The sequence below is a fragment of the Protopterus annectens genome, chromosome 4.part0 (genome assembly GCF_019279795.1).
Source record: "Protopterus annectens isolate FY-2018-M chromosome 4.part0, PAN1.0, whole genome shotgun sequence".
Lineage (NCBI taxonomy): Eukaryota > Metazoa > Chordata > Ceratodontiformes > Protopteridae > Protopterus > Protopterus annectens.
In genome coordinates, this window is record NC_056733.1 from 604,259,538 (window position 1) to 604,265,537 (window position 6,000).

At 36.2% G+C, this 6,000-nt stretch overlaps 1 protein-coding gene across 1 annotated transcript in view; it reads right to left on the reverse strand.

Annotated features, from left to right (window-relative positions):
- Positions 1-6,000, reverse strand: part of DNAH10 (dynein axonemal heavy chain 10) — a 5,879,077-nt gene that overhangs the window by 538,508 nt on the left and 5,334,569 nt on the right. The window lies entirely within an intron of this gene.

Sequence of the window (6,000 nt, forward strand, 5' to 3'; positions counted from 1 at the left end):
AATATATGATTTTCTAGTTGCAGGTCTTTTTTGTCTACATTAATACCTGCTGCACATCCCAAGAAAAATATGTCTGAAAGGTATTAAAATTCTAACATCCAGGCAGTCAGCTTTGTTATTTGGGGTCAGTATATATCAAACACCCCAGGAATTGTGGGAGTCAATCCAGTCTGTGAGAAAGCTTGTGGTAATTACTCCTGGAAATTCCTGCCCAAGGAAAAGAAAATGCATCTGTCTTCCAGGACTTCTTGCATAGAGCCCTGGAGCAGAATCTTGCCAACTGATTGTTGTGAGCATAAGCACAAAGATCTAATCAAGGTGTTCCTCAGAGTTATATCAAATCTTGGAAGACCATTTCATATAGTTTCCATGCATGAGGGTCTGTCCTGGTTCTGCCTAGCTTGTCTGGCACACAAGTTTACTCTGACACTATGTACGATTGTGCTGAAGAGTTATATCCCAGGCTACCATACTAAGTCTGCACAGAGGATAAGATCTGGTTCCCTTTTGATTATTCGGTGGCGCAGTGATGCGGCGGTTAACACTGTCCCTTCACAGCAACAGATTCTCCAGTTCGAGTCTCAGCTGAGGTACCTTCTGTGTGGAGTTTGCATGTTCTCCCTGCATTCACGTGGGTTTGCTCAAGGTACTCTGGTTTCTTCCCACATTCTAAAGACATTCGTCTGGAGCATTTCTCCTCGGGCCTCCACTGAAAATAGGCTCTGTCCTAGTCGGACTTTCACAGTCAACAAATGTTAAATAAATAAAAATAAAATAAATTTGTGTACCACATCACTTCGGTGTTGTCTGCAAATTATTGTAGAAGTCCTGGTGACCACAGATGACTGAGGGAATTGACAGTTTTTATAAGGGCTAACATCTCTTTTATGTTTATGTGTTTTGGTCTGCCTTTTGTTTCAAAGACTCTGCACTTTGATTCCCATAGATACTGTTCCCCAAGCAAAGTATGAGGCATCTGATGTGACTGACTGTGCTGGAGCTGGAAGGGAGAGTGGGAGGCCTGTATTTTGAGAAATATGGTGTCTCCATCACAAAGTCCCCCATTCCACAAATGCCAAAACTAGACTCTGAGCTATCCTAATGCTGGGACCATAAAGATTTCAGGTACCAATGCATTTTTCTCATGTGGAGTCTAGTAAGAGGCATCAACAGTATCACAGATATCATGAGACCCAGAATCCTGAGGATTTCTCTTGTTGAGATGGCTGCCTGAGTGGAAAATCTCAGGACAAGATCTAAATACAAATCTATTTTTCCTGTGGAAGAAAAGCTCTTTGAACTGAGGTGTGAAGGAGACACTCCAAGAAAACAATGTTGTGAGAAGGAGTCAGACAAGTCCTCTGTATGTTATCTTGAAGTCCTAGCCTGTATAGAAGACCTCTTACCCAAGAGAGAGAGATTATTAACACTTTGAAAAAGACTGTGCAATGGTAAGCAAGTCATCTAAATAAGGACAAAATCTGAATACCTTTCAGCATGGCATAATCTATTACAGGGGCTAGACACTTTGTGAATACCCTTTAGGTAGTAGACAGACCAAAGAGGAATGCAGACAATTTATATTGTGATGCTACCATTTAAAAGTAATTAAAATCACATTACAGTCATTAAAAACATTTAAAGGTTTAAAATTATTTTAAAGAAAAAGTGCAATTTCTATCATAAAAAGTAAAGTGGAAGTTTTTTTTATTCAGTGAACGTATTTTTCCAGCAATGGAAAATAATTATCTAACCATCGATCCTTGAAAGCCCACAGAGGAGTGCTCTCTTCAGCAGCAGGAAAGCTCTGAAGGGCTTTTGCCCAAACCTATCTTTTAGGCAGATCAGCTCAAGTTAACTAACAGTTTGGATGCATGGAATGTGCCAGAAGCTTTGGAAGCTGGCCAGTTTTTATATCCCTAGCAGGATATAATCCATTTTGCTTAGGTTACTGCAGCAGTGATCCTAATAATGAATATCATCTTCAAATACAGATGCAGGGTAATGAGTGGGGAGAAGGGAAAGCTTTGCCCAATTCTGCATACTAGTATTAGAGATTTTTATTTATGGTTATTGAAAACAAACAAAAAAAAAGAATTTCATTTTCTGAAATTCCTGGAACTATACAGAACACTGTTAAGTCTAATTCCTCATAATTACTGTGATTCAATATACGTGTGCAAAATTAAAAAAATATTCTAAGTACAGAACACTGAATAAAACAAGCTGACAGTTTTATAAGTAGCAAACACAGGAAGAAATGTCAGTAATTATAAATGATTTTTCTGACCTACAATAATAAATTCCATGAAAACTTTGTGTTTTACCTGTAAACTAGTAATCTACATGTACTATTTACAGTATTTTTCCATTAAAAATGGAAATGCAGTGTTGTTGACTCTTAGAAGCCAAACAGGCTTTATTTAATTTCTTTTGCCAGCGTCCAATAATTAAATAAAAATAAATTATCTTTTTTTTGCTGAGAAACACTGCAGTTTACGGTTCTCAGTTGTGAATGTTAAAATATTGTTTGTACTCAAAGTACAGCAGACACTTGACACTCAAGAGCAGGCTAACACTGACACCGAGACAAAATAACTTTCTTCTTACTTTTCTCACCTTTAGACATTTTACACATTTAATTTGTGAAGCCGCTATTAAAAGTAGGGCACAACAAAATTAAAGTTCTCCTTAACAGACTTTTCAATTACTTTTGCAACATGGCAAGGGTGTCTATAGCACCATGATGCACTCTCCTCCATCATTCTAAACATGTGTGGACCATTTGAAAAAATTTTTCATAAAATACTATTTTGCCAAAGTTGATATCACTGGAACTATCAGTAAACTTCGGTGAAGTTTATTCCTCATTGTCATCAATGTACGGATAGAACGGGAATGTATTCAAAGACTTTAACAGGTGCTCCATCATACATATACAAGGGTACATCCATTAAAGTGAAAAGATGCAGCCCCCACGCAATCCCTATAGACATACCTCCCAGATGTTCCTAACTGTGCAAAATATCCATGATTCTGCCTCATATTTTTGCCCTGCCCCTTGAAAGCATTTTGATTTTCTGGTAAATCACTGAGGATTATAGTCAGTCAATAATGTGAGTCAAAGTTTCAAGCTTCTTATTGTTCAGAAAATGCATGCTGCTGCAAAACCTTTGTCATATTAACATTTTAAATTAAATAACGTTGCACTTAAAATTGTCACTGATTTTGGGCTTTCCCCCTATCATTTTTAGTTTTGCCCAGAATTCTTGAGCAAAGAAGTTGAAAGGCATGTCAATGGCAATGTCAAAATCACTGAAGTGACCAGATAATAGTGCTCATTTAGAATGCAAACCCAAGACGACCAGCATACTGTGTTGTTGTCACTCTCACTGGAGCAACAAGAGTCTCTTGGACAGACAGATGTTAAGTTTTATATAAAGAGCTTTGTCTTTTCAGATAGGAACCCCAAAGCATAGTGATTAAGCTCAAATTACACTCACTCACAAATAGAGAGAACTTTTTCTCTTTAGGCATAGAAATGAAAGGAGAATATTAGTTCTTATTTGGTACTCAAACCAAAGACCTCCAACATACTATGCTGGGGTCACTGCTGTTGTACCATTAAGGGAAAATGGCAAATATGTATCAGGGTAATTTGTTTATTTGGGCAGATCCTTAAAAAATATGAACATTTTTATTAAGAAATAGCCCACTTAAAATAGACATGACAAGGGTAAAATACGTAATGGCACTTAAGTTACCAAGTAATTGTAAATACACACACACATAACATGTATATGTGTGTGTATATATACAAACACACACACACATATATATATATATATATATATATATATATATACATACACATACATATACATATATGAGTCTATGTCAATCATTTGAACTATGCACTCACTCCCCACACTCTCTGCTACTTAAATGTACCAACTCTGAGACTGCACTACAATGGGGAAAGGTCAAATTCCCACTCCCTACTGTAACGCTCTTTTGTGGATCAAAACCCCAGAAGTTTTAAAAAAGTTCATTTTTAACAGTCCAAGCATTTGATAATAATCTATAAACACACATGCATACACTTGCATACACATTGCGAATGACCATTTTCAGCAAACAATGCTTTGTAAAACAATGTAACAGAAAGCACTCCACAGGGTAAATGTCCCATTGCCAAAAGTCAATAAAATCAGCAATCCACAATAGAGTATGGCAGCGAGACAACCAGGCACTCCGCCTTCGTTTTCAACCATAAAAACATAAATGTATTCAAGTGAAGAAAGTCAACAATGGTAAGCGCTTTCGCTAAAGAGCTTCATCAGACCATCTGAGTAGAATCAATTGTATCTCATTTTATACAAAAGTCAAATTCTCATTACCCAATCATATACATGAATAGTTAAAATACAATTAGCTTAAAGACATAAGGTAAAATACAAACTTGATTATAGTCCTTAGAGCTGATAGAGGCAAAGGGCTGAATGAAAAGGCTTCTATAAACCCCTACTTAAAAGTAAAAAGTTACATAAATATTATACATCCTTCCTTCTTCAGTCTTTTTCTTGTTATTTACATATTTGTATGAATTCATGTTAAGTATGTTCTGCTTTTTTTATATATATTTTTTAACATACTAGTGCTTCTGAATAAAAGCAGGATTTTTTTTAGTATTTTGATATAACTGCACCATCTCCCAAGGACATATATTGAAAAGACCAGTTTCTTTCATTCAACACTAGTTGTTTACAGATTGGTTCCACTGACTTCTCAACCCCACTTACTTCTCTACAGAACTAAAAAATGATGGAGAGGGTTTCCTCTCCTATTAGTATCCTTCAGCAATGGATGTAAATCCAGGGTAGACAGGTTCTTTGCCTTTTTGCCTTAAAAAAGAAACAGCTTCAAATAACCAAACCAAATTTTCTCAGCTTAGTCAAACTGCTGCTCCATTAATTCAAAAGACTTGATTTTGTTGAAGTCTCAAAATGGCAGAAATGAATAAGTACCCTCTTCAACCAGTGTCAACAAATACCAGTCCACGTCCCACAGCTCCATCTTCGGACAGCCTCTCAATCTCACCATATTCTTTAATAATGATCCTACACTTAAACTCTTTTTAAGGGCACCTGATTTGTGCAGCAGTTCCCTTTTTACTAGAATCACCTCTTTACATATTATTAACTTGTGAATGTTAAAATATGCAGGCATGACAATTACCCACACCTATACATTCTACTGCAGAAACTTCCTTACCCTTCTTTAAGGCTGTCATACCCATCCATGTACATGGAATTGAAAATTAGGTAGTTTAATTTCCCTTTTTTGCCTTGTCCTAAACAACTATGAGGTAATTGCCGATTCATATTAACTATAATTTTCCTTCTTACTGTCTTCCAAAAAGTGTCTGTTATATCTCTCACATAAAACACAAACCTAGGGAAATGGTCATCCTTATCTTTATTATTCTCCATCAATGACAAGTTTAGAGACCTCTGTCCCTGGAAAATGCTTATCCAAATCATGTTCTACTTTCTTAAATTTTCCCTTAATGAAATATACTTCTGCATGGGAAGAAATCTCGCAGATAAACTGTTACTGATGCACTCAAATCCATATCCAGTGTCCAGTCAAACCTTGTTTTAACACATTATTATACTTACTTAGAATAATTCATTTTAACTCGAGACACCCTTCCCCTGGAAATGTCATAATATCTGCTTAACTTATACAATGCTGGCTCTAGACCCTTTCTCAGGAACAGGATACAACTGGAGTACAGTTTAATTTGCTGTGAATTATGCAGTGACAGCTTAGTCCACCTTACACAAACTCTCCCTCTTCAATATTTTTAGCAAAAAGGTCAATGATATTAAAAAAAGGCATAAGAAAGGGATAACCAAGCCATGCTTCCTTTCCAGCAGCTAAATAATTCATAAAAATTCCATACCACTCATAGCCTATATATAAACTTTTCTCCAA